Genomic DNA, 15,278 nt, shown 5'->3' with positions numbered 1-15,278 from the left:
GGATTAAGTACATTTATTTAAGGATGCAAGGATGGATGGATTTTTTTTTGTGTGTGTTAAGAGCAACGCTGCATGTATTGATTCTTATGACACACCGAAATTACTACAGATGGCTAAAAGTGAGTCATACAAAGTATAGCAACAGAAAAGATTATGAGTATTACATTTAATTAAAATTCAACACTGACATCAAATATCACAGCTGTGCTACACTACAGAAATTTTGATTTTTAACTATAAATCATGTGTTTAGTTATATGGGCTCATTTATGAAAGCATGTATCATATCGCACATTATTTTAGTATCTGTTGTTTTCGATAGATCAAGTTATTTCCAGCCTCCCATAGATACCCATTCAATGTTAAAATCTATCTTGACATTACATTAACGCATTGTCATTCTCAGACACTCTCTATCCAATCTAGGCTGGCCGCCTAGCACCAGTCCCAGCCGTACTGGGTATAAGGGTGTGAACTGCAGTGGACATGGTGCCCATCCATCACAGAGCACACTCATTAACACCTCCACAATTACCCCACTTAGAATCGCCAGTTAGCAGAGAATTAGGGGGAATTACAAGGAATGACAAAGAATTAGGAGGAAAACCAAATAACCTGGAGAAAAATCCTTACAAATACAGAGATAATGTGCAAACTCTACATAAACAACTTACTTTTTCAGTCTGAATTTGAACTGTAACACTTTTTACTTTGTGAAACTTATGAGAATACTGATTATGCCACTAATCAAGAAACATCTATCTATCTATCCATCCATCCAATACTAAATTTACTTCATCCAGTTCAGGGAGACAAAGTCCTTCATGGCAACTTTGGGTACAAGTCAGGAACTATCGCTGGGCAGGTAACTATGGGATACTTTATTACAATGGCAACTATATAAAATAAAGACTGATGGAGATGTATGGGTACTACATTATGCTTGTAAAATACAAAATATTATCAGTCCAACAAAAGATTAAATGTACTATAATTTGAATTTCAACATTCAGTCCAGAGAGGTCTGGTAAAGTGGACACAGTGAATGCTGCCATTATGAATTCAGGTTCACTGAGAGTGTTGTTTTAAAGCTTCACAAAATTTAGAATAATGACTTTATAGGTTCTCAGTTGTGGTGCAGGATCATATAGTGTTGACATTGTATACATTCACAGCAGAATATCAGTGGTTTGTCAAGTACAGTATGTGAGGAGGCCCGACAAGCAATCTAGTAACTTGTAATTATATAGCTCCTTTCACATGGGATGCATTCACAGTTCAATTTATTGTCTTCATACCTTGCAATAGAATGAGAAATATGTACAGCATGACTCATCCTGTGCTACAGAAACATAAAACAAATGCAATGACAATATAGTAAATGCCACAATATCATATCAGACATTAATTATCATTAGTAATAGTTGTACTTTACATCCGTGACAAAAACAAATGTATTTAAACACATAATTTCATATTATTTAATAAAAACCATAAATCAGACTGTCTGCTATACTCCTTATCCCTGTTTCCATACCACTTTTTCAGTGATATTCCCAGTCTATTAGGTTTGATGCTGTTGGGACTACAATATAACCTAACAAATAATAATTTCTATATCATTTTATGGATCATATAGTAATGAACTTAAAAACAAAAAAAGCAAAAGTCAGCTACTGAGTGCAGCACTACTTACACAAGAGGTTACTGGATATATACCACAGTTATAAGTTTACAATTCATATATCTATATAAATAAAATCAGTAGTTGTTTTTTGTCTGTTTATTCACCAATCACAGACAAATGGCTAAATCGATTTTCATAAAATTTTGCAAGTGAGTTGTAATTGATCCAACTTAGAATAAAGGCTGTATGGCATATTGGGGAGAAGGGTTGTAATGGAGGAGCAACCTAAAATCTTAGAAAAATATGATGCAAGAACTACAATTATCATTAGGCAGTAAGAATTCACAGGGGATGATGGAAGGACACAGTTATCAGTGGGCACAAAGTTTTGAACTGGCCAAAGGATGACTGAGAGCAATGTCCGTAAGTTTTACTGTTTCCTGATGGTAATCGCACCAAAATCTACTGCAGATATCTAGTAAAAAAATAGCAACCCCATATAAAAAATGGGAATAGTTACGAAAGAACAGAAAGAAGACATTTATTAAAGTCCATTTTATGATGAGGCAGTTATAATATCATTATTTGATGCTAGCATAGCAAAATGATTTGTAGCAAATTTTAATTTTAAATTGCTGGTACGTTTTTTTCTCAACTAATCTGAAAAACAATTTCATTGTCTCACTGGATTACAGCTTTTATCTAAGAGTACATCTTTTAGTCTTATTGTGGGTTGTGTTTAGCCATGTTGAATTTCCAACGTTTTCCCCCGTTTATTTTTATCCATGCCATTTTCTGAGCAGTATAAAAAGGGTGTACTGAGTTGCCAAAATTTAAGCAGCAATGTTCCTTTCTTTCAACCCCAAAACTTCAAAACACCCTTTTTAGTGAGTTTTGTGGGAAATAGCACATGAAATGAAGTTTAGCATTAATTTTGTGAAAAAGTTTGCAAAAGGAAACTTGGCTGTTTTGCTCATCACCACCTATTTTTTGTGATGTTATATTATAAGTGGGTTTAGAAGATGGGTGGATGGATACTATATGTAACCAGCAGAGTGAGGTTTGTGCCACCAGATAGTGAAAGAGGCAGCTTTCTCTGTGCTCGGCAAACTTGTAGAAAGGAATTTTATTGCATAGTATACACTTGACAATAACTATGAAATGAACTGATCACACTACCTTTTTTATTAAACAAAACCTTACATTTTTGAATAAAACAAACAATCCTATTTATACACTTGCATATCATTACTAAATGTGACAGAGATAAACAACAAAACAGAATGGAATGTGATTTGTTTAGCTCATGCCAAGTAGCTGTTCAGAATATGGTGTAAAGAGGATAACTGAGGGCAATGTTCATAAGTTTTACTGTTTCCTGATGGTAATCAGACCGAAATCTACTGGAGAAGTCTAGTAACAAAATAGCAACCCATTATAAAAATGAGAATAGTGTGATGGATGGCCGGGGATCGTGCCCTTTCGGGAAGCCTGGGTTGCATCAGGGCCATGGGCATGGGACTTTGAAGCCCAAGCCTGTTGGGGTCCATGGCCACCACCAGGGGGCGTCCGGGCAGCTCCAGAGCCTTGGCATGCAGCGCTTCCCCCACACCCAGAGGTGCTGCCAGAAGAGGAGCTGAATTCACATGCAGCACTTCCACCACAATCGGAAGTGCTGCCAGATGTTAATCAGGGAGTACCAGGAGAGCTTCAAAGCCCCATACCCATGGCCTCAATGCAACCCAAGGTGGCTGTCCTTTCACGTCCCAGGGAATGGTTTGCCCTTTTCTCGGTCCCCTGCACTTCCAGGCTTTCTGACATTGCACAATCCCCGGCCATCCATCACAATAGCAACAGAAGAACAAAAAGAAGACATTTATTTAAGTCCATTTTATGATGAAACAGTTATAATATTATTATTTAATGCTAACATAGCAACATGATTTGTAGCAATTTTAAATTGGCGTTGAATTACTTTATAACATTATAAAATACAACCACCAGTGCTGCCTCCTGCAATAATGTGAACCCCAGTCCTCCCTGCTCCTCAATGCAGATGCTTTCTAAAGTCCATGGATTTACTGATTCAGCAAGCCATCCTGTTTATTAATGTGGGATTAAAATATATTTGTGAAACTACACTAAACCAAGAAGTACAAAGAAGAAGTGTTCATGGTTCCAACCGAAAAAAGGAGTTATGCCAATTATGGAATCTAATCGTACACAAAATAAACTTATACTTGACTAACGACAGCAGAAAAATTGATAATTATTAGAGTGGTAGTGTAGATGACAGATAGGACACCAGCATTTCAGCCAGCAATGACAAAAGGGTCAACATTTAAGAAACACAAATATTTTCTTTCTTACCATAAACCATCATACAAACATACCCAGGCAACACTAGGTACTTTAGCTAATAGATGATAAATAAAGTCTTCAACAAGGTGGATAAAGAATATATTGTATTTATATTTCTTGTGTATATAAAGTAAAATCGTTTGCAAAAGAAAGCAAAAAATAGTACTTTAAAATCACATAGTATAAACATACGCCATACACCACATATAATAAGCAGTCAGACAACACAAGTAACTGACATATATAACTTAAACCATAGTGCAGGTGGTTACATAATGGAGTGTCAGTCCTATCTTATATAGATAATTGTTAACAACAACATTTATTTATACTGTATAGCATGTTTTCATACAAACAATATAGCTCAAAGTGCTTTACAAAATGAAATAAAAGGAAGGTAAACTATTCCAAATTTTAGTTGCATAACAGCAAAAAGCCACTTTGCCACTTCTTTTCAGGTTGGCTCTTGATTTGAAGATCTAAGGTTATGAGTTGGAGTGTAAGGGGACAAACTTTCCAAAAAATAGGACAGGGTGAGATTATTTAAGACTTTGTATTCATTAGTAGAATGTTAAAGTCAATTCTAAATGACACAGTTAACCAATATAATGATGTTAAAACTGGTGAAATGCGCTCAGATTTTCTTTTCCTAGTTAAGATTGTTGCTTCTGCATTCTGCACTCACTGTTAAACCAATTGATGTCTTTCTTAGGTAGTCCTGTTAGGAGTACATTAAAGTAATCTAGTCTTGCAAAGTTATAAGATATGTAACTTTAGCTATAGTCCTTAAGTGAAAAAACGTAGTCCTAGTAATCTGTTTAATATGTGATTTAAAGTTTAGGTCAGAGTCAATAGTTACCAGCAAATTCTTTACCTCCGACTTGACTTTTAAACTTAAGGGATCAAATTTATTTCTAATACCCTCACTATATCCATTTTTGCCAATCACTAATATTTCTGTTTTCTCTTTATTTAGTTTGAGAAAGATTCTACTCATCCATTCAGAAATATAAGTAAGACACCGGATCAGAGAGCCAAGACCATCAGGGTCATCAGGCGCTATTGATAAATACAGCTGTGTGTAATCTACATAACTGTGGAAGCTCATTTTGTGCTTTGAGATAATGTGACATAATGGAAGCATATAGATCAAAAAGAGCAGTGGATCCAGAATAGATCCGTGTGGTACGCCATATAAAATATCATGGATCACTGAGGTATAATCACCATAACTAACAAAGAGTTTTCTATCTGTTAAGTAAGACTGAAACCAATTTAAGATGTTGCCGGAAAGACCCACCCATTGACTGTGATCAGGCGTGTCAAATGCTAAAGTCTCAAGTCTAAGAGAACAAGTACAGATATACGGCCTCTGTCCACATTAACCTGCAAGTCATTTACTACTTTAACAAGTGCAGTTTCTGTACTGTGATTTGTTCTAAAACCTGACTGAAACTTGTCAAGATGAGAATGTTTATTCAAGTAAGCTATTTAGCTACGTAACGACTGCCTTTTCTAGAATTAAGCTTAAAAAAGGCAGGTTAGATATTGGTCTAAAATTGTCAAAAACAGATTTTTTATTACATTTGATTATTTTTCTTGAGCATGGGTTTGACACCTGCAGTCTTAAGGTAGTCAGAAAAAATCCCCATATCTAATGAGTTCACTCTGTCAAGTGCACTATCAATTAGCACAACAGAGACTTCTTTCAAAAAGCCTGTTGGTATTGAGTCAAAGACACAGGTGGAGGGTTTCAGTTGAGAAATCATTCTACGTAGTTCAGGTAGATCTATTTTGGTGAAATGATCTAACTTGGTTAAAATGGAATATTGGAGTTCAGTCAGATTAACTTTTGGGGGATGTAATTTATTATTTCTAATGGCATTAATTTTGTGTTTAAAAAATATAGCGAAAGCCTCACAAGTTTCGCTAATAGTTTTTAGGAGGCATTCCACTGAGTGAGCTGGGTTTAGAACATGATCAATAGTTGAGAATAAAACTCTTGCATTACCAGAATTATCATTTATAACTTTAAAGAAATAGGATTGCCTCTCAAGGTGGACTATGTTGTTATATTCAGTTATTTTAGCCTTCAATATTTCATAATCGACCATCAATTTAGTTTTTCTCAATTTGCACTCAGCTCTCCATCATGTATCTCCTTAAATCAGACACTCTTTGGGTTTTCTAGGGTATAATAATGCTCTAGGATTGCTTAACACTAGACTTACCAAAGCCTACGAAAAAACTTGTAGATCCGGCCCACCTTAAATCCCATCGCACCTCTCCGCCAGCGTCTTTTGTCCTGTAAATGTGCAGATAAACACAAGCAGCCTGCTATTCCATCCCCCCAACGCTGCAGAACGTGCACAAAGTTCTCCCAGCTCATGCCTTGATTGATTATCTGGGAGTGAAGTGCTGGAGTTTTAGAATGGAAATAATAGATCGTTATTTGGAACACTTGCATTTCATGTGTGTTCCGTTTCTACAATAATCTGTGTAAACACATTGTTAAAACAGAAACGTTTTTCTATATTTTAGTAATAAATGACAAAATGTTGGCATAAACTATATAATGGGTGAAGCCTGAAGTCCAAAGATCAAATAATCACTTTCACAAAAGGTTCAAGGAAAAGACAACAGCTTCTGTGGCGTTGCGGTAAGATTTGCTGACTTGTAATTCAGTATTTTTCAGTAGTGAGCTGCTCTTATTGTTAATATTATACAGTAAACACATACATTTGGTTTGCATCTGTAACAGCCGGTGTACATTTATAGTACTTGGAAAAGTTAACGTTTTTTTTTTACTTTTATTCTCTTAGTCACAATCACGATACATACTACCTAGGGATCTGATGCTGTTAGTTTTTATTTAAAAATTGGGAATAACTGTAGATGTGAGTGGTGTTTTGAGACAATGGAACTGGAAATTCTCTGATCTGGAGGGATAAAAGCTGACACACAAATGCTGGTGAATCTGCTTAATTTGTATCTCACTGTCACTTGATTTTTTTTATTCAGTTTTATTGAGTGTTTCTGTTCACGCTGAATTAATATGCACCTTATGATCCATGATGTCAAAGCAGCACTGACAAAAAAAAAACACAGAAGCATAGGTATACAGTATATGATATTTGGAATTATTCATTTTATGACCTGTATAGTACATTTCGGAAAACATTGTGGCATGGATGCAACATTATTCATGTTATTCATATTCATTCGCATAACATCTTGCGGTTATAATCAGCGATTGTGTGTTTTTTTTTTTCCTGATCTTGGCAGTCCCCACATGTTGCTGTATAGTGGTACTTCTTTTGTACCCCAGGACATGCAGAGGAAAGAACAGTACAGAGAGGTCAGTTCAGCGCTATATGCAATCATCAAATTCAAATGCTAACAGTTCACACACGCAAGGACCGTCCTTCCTACATTTACGACATGCGGCGGTGGGGGGATGGAATAGCAGGCTGCTTGCCTTTATCGGCGGTGGGCCGGATTTACAAGTTTTTTTGTAGGCTTTGGTAATTCTAGTGTTAAACATCTTTTCAGGGGCGACAGTTTCAGCCCTTACCTTAGCATTAAAAATTTTCCACTTTGTTATTAACATTGTAGGCATTGTTGAGGTAATCACTACAAAAAGAGTGATTGTTTGAATATTAGCAAACTTTGAAGCTGCAAATGCATCAAAGTAAAGTTTTTTAACAATACGCTTCTCATTAGTTGTAGTTATCAGTATTTCTATGTTAAAAAATGTGAAAAAGTGATGTGAAAAAGTGTCTGATATACTGATATCCACAACCTGCCACATTTCAACTTTTAATCCCTTTGCAATGACTAAATCCAGCGTGTGTCCTTCCTTATGTGTGGGCTGGTTGATGTGCTGGCTGAGATTAAACGAGCACAGGAGGTTCATGAAATCTTTTGCTTTCAGGTCACACTGGTTATTGATATAAAAGTTAAAATCGCCAACAATTAGGAACCTGTCAAAGTTAGTTATTATTATAGATATTAAGTCTGAAAATTCTTCAATGAAGGACTCAGTATATTTAGGAGGTCTATAAATGGACAATATGAGTTACTGGGACACACCTTGAATAACAATGGCAAGATACTCAAAAGACGCAGACGTACCAAAGTCGACATCTTACACTTTAATCGGCTTGTGTAAATATTTGCTAAACTGCTGCCTTTCTTGCCTAGGCAAACTGCATGAGTAAAAATAACAAGTTAACAGATTCATTGCTGTGTTTGAAAATCTGCCGATACAGCATTGAGGGCTACAGTATTGCTTCATGGATGGCAGGGAAGTCAGCAGGATGTAACTGGACCGCATGGTGGATAGGATAATTAAAACGACTTTACAAACTGGAACATTATTCAAAGCAGCACAAGGTAACAAGGTGCTTTAATGAATAATTAAATTCAAAATTAAAATGTATTTAATATATAGGTACAATTGTTTCCATACATAAATTGATAACATTTTGTAACTATCATTTCATCAAATCAGAATGATTCTCCCATGTATCTCTCCATTTTCAAAGATGCTCAATCCAGTTCAGGGTTGTAGTGACTAGAATTTATCACAGAACATCGAGATTAAGCTAGAAAGCAACAATGAACAGTACCCAACAAATCCAAAGGGAAAACCTGGAAATACATCAAGAATCTGTTGGCTAAGATTCAGACTTGGGACTGTGGAGCTGTGAGGTTGCAGCATTATCCATTTTGATTCTTCAAAAAAAAAAAGCAATAAACAAATAAAAAACTACATTCTGTTGGTCAAATGTACAAAGTATTCAAATAACAGCAAGACTTAATAACATATCCATCTTTTGACCAGATTCACTTAATTAATTTTCAGGGAGGCCTTTCATGATGCTCCACATGCAGTTCATATGAAAGTTCACTGCCAACGATAAAAGACACATGCTTTTGGTATTCAAATTAAGGCTTTAGACACATGGTTGAATTAACATCAGTAAGGACATCAGTAGTCAATAAAGCCACTATAAAAGGAAACACATACAGGGAATCCACACCAGATAGGGAAGAAAGAAAAAGTTGACTTCAGGTATGATTTGAATGCTATGACAGATACAAAAAGTGATAGACACCAACTTGCTGTTCCACAGAGGGCTTTGAGTTGCTGAAAATGGCTATTGGTCTAATCTCAGATTTCTTACAGGGCGCATATTCTGACCTGACGGAATTTACATCTTTGTAAGTCAGAAGCAAATTCTGGAGGCAATTCTGTTGTGAACATGAAGCCAAAGTAAACCAGTAGAAGTGTCGAAGGGTTGTGTTTTATTTATGACAGATATGTGTTTGCATGCAGTGTTCCAGGCATATATGACTCCCACTGTGCATCCAGAATACAAACTCGGGTCCTGCACTCCACATTAGGAGTAAAAAGCGACCATTTCAACCATTGCAGCCAAAGGAGAACTATTGGTTCAAGTGAGTAATTCACCTTTTTGACAGCTGAGGATGTCTTTTTTCCACACTGATTTCACTCCACTTAAGCTTTGCTAGTTACATCCTTCCAAGTTAGGACTTTGCAAGCTGTGTTTTAATCTGTTTATAAACAGTTTACATTTAGTGTAGGGTGATTTCTGAAAACAAATAATTGTAGTAATCCAGCTGAGAATTAATGTAGGTGACAATATTTTTACCTTAGAATGGGGCAGAATGGGTTAAACTTGGGCAATGCTCTATAGGTGACTGAAAGAAATTGTGACTGTAGCCAAGATGTGAGATTCACCATAAGGATGGTGTCAGAAGATAATAAGATAAGCAGACAGATTTCAAGGAACAGTGAGAAGCTTCTAATTTGTTGGGCAGAGCTGGAGTTCTACAAGAGACAATTCCAAAGATGCAGGTAAAACATTAATATGACTGATGAGGTTAGGTGATTGTATTGAGGTGATTTGTTATATATCTGTTTGATGATTATTTTAGTTATGGCAAGGACACCCATTGACTATATTGCCATTTTTGGATCTTTCCTCTGACCCTAAGATACCATCCAACCTATGCCTCCACTTCTCCTAATCTAACAACAGACTGGAGGAGCTGCATCATTAAGGCCTGACCCCAGAGCTAGACATGCTCTGCTGTTTCAAATATCTCCACTGCATGCCTTGGTGACTTGTTGGTCACGCTTGTCTGTGTTATTCTATTGCTCTTATGAAAAATAAGAAGACAGTTAACTTACAGTATATGTTTCAGACATTTACTTTGTGCAAGAACATTGGACCTCAAAGGTTTAACTATCTACTCAATTTGCATTGAATTGAAGTTTTTCATCACCTTAGATGGTCTGATCACCAGTCTATACTCCTGCTGCCAGCTCACAAGCAGAGTCTTAAACACAGGAAACTGGCAAGAAAAGTAATACAGTGCTGAACTAAAGAAGCATAGGATAAACTGTAGCTGTGATTGTGTAAACTGGGACATGTTTAGAGACTTCTCATCACATCAGATCTGGACAACTATTTGTTCAAGAAAGAAAATCCATGTATTTCTTAATAAGCATCAGGAATTGACAGAAGGCACACACCAATGCATTTCAAAACATGACACAGAAACATCAGTTGATCTTACCATCCCTTCTCTCGTGAACAAGACCCCAAGGTACTTAACTCCTCCACCTGAGGCAGTAGCTCATCTCCATACTTATCTTGCCATCCTGGCACATTAGAATAATAAAGACTGTTATACCAGGTTGCTGTTTATAACAACAACAACAACAACAACATTTATTTATATAGCACATTTTCATACAAAAAGTAGCTCAAAGTGCTTTACATAATGAAGAAAAGAAGAATAAAAGACAAATAAGAAATTAAAATAAGACAACCTTAGTTAACATAAAAAGGAGTAAGGTCCGATGGCCAGGGTGGACAGAAAAAACAAAAAAAAACTCCAGAAGGCTGGAGAAAAAAATAAAATCTGTAGGGGTTCCAGGCCATGAGACCGCCCAGTCCCCTTTGGGCATTCTACCTAACATAAATGAAATAGTCCTCTTTGTAATTAGGGTTCTCACGGAGTCACTTGCTGCTGATGGTCATACAGACTTCTGGCTTTTAATCCATCCATCATTGTTGGAACATCATGGTGCTTTGGGTAGATGGTGGTGGCACAAGCCACCACCAATAGGACACCGGAAAAGGAAACAGAAGAGAGAGTAGGGGTTAGTACAAATTTTGAATGAATAGTTATTATAATGAATTGGATATACAGAGTGTAAGGATTAAATTACAGTGAAGTTATGAGAAGGCCATGTTAAAGTAATGTGTTTTCAGTAGTTTTTTTAAGTGCTCCACTGTATTAGCCTGGCGAATTCCTACTGGCAGGCTATTCCAGATTTTAGGTGCATAACAGCAGAAGGCCGCCTCACCACTTCTTTTAAGTTTTGCTCTTGGAATTCTAAGGAGACACTCAGTTGAGGATCTGAGGTTGCGATTTGGAATATAAGGTGTCAGACATTCCGATATATAAGACGGGGCGAGATTATTTAAAGCTTTATAAACCATAAGCAGAATTTTAAAGTCAATTCTGAATGACACAGGTAACCAGTGTAGTGACATCAAAACTGGAGAAATGTGTTCGGATTTTCTTTTCCTGGTAAGGATTCTAGCAGCTGCATTCTGCACTAACTGCAAACGATTGATGTCTTTTTTGGGTAGTCCTGAGAGGAGTGCATTACAGTAATCTAGCCGACTAAAGACAAACGCATGAACTAATTTCTCTGCATCTTTCGATGATATAAGAGGTCTAACTTTTGCTATGTTCCTTAGGTGAAAAAATGCTGTCCTAGTGATCTTATTAATATGCGATTTAAAATTCAGATTACAATCAACGGTTACCTCTAAGCTTTTTACCTCCGATTTGACTTTTAATCCTAATGCATCCAGTTTATTTCTAATAGCCTCATTGTATCCATTATTGCCAATCACTAAGATTTCGGTTTTTTTCTTTATTTAATTTGAGAAAGTTACTATTCATCCATTCTGAGATACAGGTTAGACATTGTGTTAGCGAATCAAGAGATTTGGGGTCATCAGGTGCTATTGATAAATACAGCTGTGTGTCATCAGCATAGCTGTGGTAGCTCACGTTATGTCCCGAGATAATCTGACCTAATGGAAGCATGTAGATTGAGAAGAGCAGCGGACCCAGGATAGAGCCTTGTGGAACACCATATAGAATATCATGTGTCTTTGAGCTATAATTACCACAACTAACAAAGAATTTTCTCCCTGCCTGGTAGGATTCAAACCAGTTTAAGACACTGCCAGAGAGGCCCACCCATTGACTAAGGCGATTCTTAAGAATATTATGATCAATGGTGTCAAATGCGGCACTCAAATCTAAGAGGATGAAAACAGATAAATGGCCTCGGTCTGCATTTACCCGCAAGTCATTTACTACTTTAACGAGTGCAGTTTCTGTGCTGTGATTTGTTCTAAAACCTGACTGAAATTTATCAAGAATAGCATGTTTATTGAGGTGCTCATTTAACTGCATAATGACTGCCTTCTCTAGAATTTAACTTAAGAAAGGCAGGTTAGAGATGGGTCTATAATTTTCAAGAGCAGAGGGGTCGAGATTATTTTTCTTAAGTAGGGGTTTAACTACCGCAGTCTTAAGACAGTCTGGGAAGACCCCCGTATCTAATGACGAATTTACTATGTCAAGAACATTATCAATAAGCACACCCGATACTTCTTTGAAAAAATTTGTTGGTATTGGGTCAAGGGCACAAGTGGATGGTTTCATTTGAGAAATTATTTTATGTAAATCAGGTAAATCTATCCTAGTGAAAGACTCTAATTTATTTATTATGGAGTACTGGGGTTTCGGGGGATCCTTAGTGTTGGGGAGATATACTATGTTATTTCTAATATCATTAATTTTTTGATTGAAAAATACAGCGATAGCCTCACAGGTTTTACTGGAAGTACTTAGGAGGCATTCCTTTGAGTTACCTGGGTTTAACAGATGATCAATTGTCGAAAATAAGACTCTGGGATTACTAGCATTGTTATTTATAATCTTAGAGAAATAGCAGCGCCTCTCAAGACGGACTGTGTTATTGTATTCTGTTATTTTAACTTTTAATATCTCATAGTCAATAGTTAGTTTAGTCTTCCTCCATTTACGCTCAGCTCTACGGCACGTTCTCTTTAAATCAGACACTCTTTGGGTCTTCCAAGGTATAACAATGCTAGAAGATTTTTTAACTGTCTTTTCAGGTGCAACTATGTCAACAGCAGCCCTCACTTTAGTATTAAATCTTTCCACCTTACTATTTACATTCTCCTCGCTATTATAGTTGGCACTATAAACAGACTGATTGGTTAGAATGTTTGTAAGTTTTAAAGTTGCTGATGAGTCAAAGAAGCGTTTTTTAACAATATGCTTCTCATGAGTGTTTTCTATCATTATTTCTATATTAAAAAGTAGAAGAAAATGGTCTGAAAGACCCGTATCAATGACCTGCTTTATATCAACTTTTAGTCCTTTAGTAATTACTAAGTCTAACGTATGACCTGCTTTATGTGTAGGCTGATTAACAAGCTGTCTCAAATCAAAAGAGTCCAGGAGGTTCATAAATTCTTTTACTTTTTGGTCACATTGATTATCTACATGAAAATTAAAGTCGCCGACTATTAAGAGTGTGTCATAGTTCGTAATTAAGATTGACATCAAGTCAGAGAATTCCTCAAAGAAAGACGCGTTGAATTTAGGAGGTCTATACACGGATAATACTAGAACGTGAGAATCTCCCTGAATAACAATGGCGAGATACTCAAAAGACTTGAACTTACCAAAACTGATATTTTTACATTTTAACCTGCTAGAGTAAATGTTTGCTAATCCGCCACCTCTCTTTCCTTGGCGATCAGCACGAGTAAAACTGTAATCCGGAGGCGCAGATTCGATTAAAACAGCTGCGCCATCTGAGCTAAGCCACGTTTCACTTAGTGCAATAAAATCTATTTTTTTTTCACTAATAATGTCGTTGATAAAAAACGTCTTGTTAGTTAAAGCTCTAATATTTAATAGTGCCATATTCAATGTTTCGGAGGAGCAGAGATGAATACTATGTGCGTTATTGATATAGGGAACAGGAATTAAGTTATTTTTATTAGCGCCGCTCTGTGTGTATTTTTTGTTTAATCTATGATCTGTTTTTACAGTTTTAATACATTGTTCATCTAAAGTAGTAACTTTAATTAAATTATTGGCGTTTATGCCGTATTGCCTAGATTTTCTATGTGCATTAAGATTGGTTATTACAGTATTTATGTTGCGCACTTTTATGGAAGATTTTTTTAAACAATTATCATGACCAAACACAGGAGTGGCATTTCGGAAGGGGTTAAAAGCAGAGATAGATAGTCAAGATAAACGAATTACCTTTGATATGTTTTCGGAGAGGACCCGGGCGCCGAAGCTGTTCGGATGCAGGCCATCTCGCTTGAAGAAACGCGGTCTTTCCCAAAAGAGGTCCCAGTTGTTAATGAACCCGATGTCTTGATTCTTGCAGAAGCCCTGCAGCCAGTTGTTTAAACCAAGCAGACGACTGTAATACTCGTTTGATCGTCTGACGAGAGGGAGTGGACCCGAGATGAATATCTTTGCCGATGGGGTCCTCTCCTTTGTGTCTTTAATTAATGCAGTGAAGTCTGCCTTGAGGATCTCCAACTGTCGGTGCCTTATGTCGTTTACGCCAGCATGTATAACAATGGCTCCAACTGCCCTGTTCTTGTAGATCGCCGGTGCACGTCTCGTCACATCTCGGACACGAGCACCGGGAAAACAAGAAACAAAAGATTTTCTATTAGGGCAAGTGATATTGAGGTTCCTAACAATAGAATCACCTACCACAATTACATCACCAGGAGCTGAAGGCGAACTGGGGACGCTTAGAGGGTCAAACCGGTTCTGGGTTACGATGCTTGCCTGTGCCGATGGAGGTGTTCTGGCCTTGAACCCCCGCCTGCATAGCTGAAATACACCGAGGTCATCATCGGTGTCGCTCCTACGAGGCGCGGGGGTGAAGGTGACTTGCGCGGCACAACGCGGGGTTGATGTTACGCCGATAACAGATGGCGAGGACGGTTTATCCAACAGCCGAGCCTTCAGATCTCTGAGGTATCTTCGTCTGGACAGAAGATTCTGAATCTGTTCATCGAGTGCCTGGAGTTCCTCGACTACAGTTGCAATGCGATTCACCTCACTGTCGGCCATTGTCCGCTTCTGCTTTTGCTTCCGC

The sequence above is a fragment of the Erpetoichthys calabaricus genome, chromosome 13 (assembly GCF_900747795.2).
Source record: "Erpetoichthys calabaricus chromosome 13, fErpCal1.3, whole genome shotgun sequence".
NCBI lineage: Eukaryota > Metazoa > Chordata > Cladistia > Polypteriformes > Polypteridae > Erpetoichthys > Erpetoichthys calabaricus.
The sequence above is the reverse complement of the archived record's forward strand: the minus strand, read 5'-3'. Positions refer to the sequence as shown.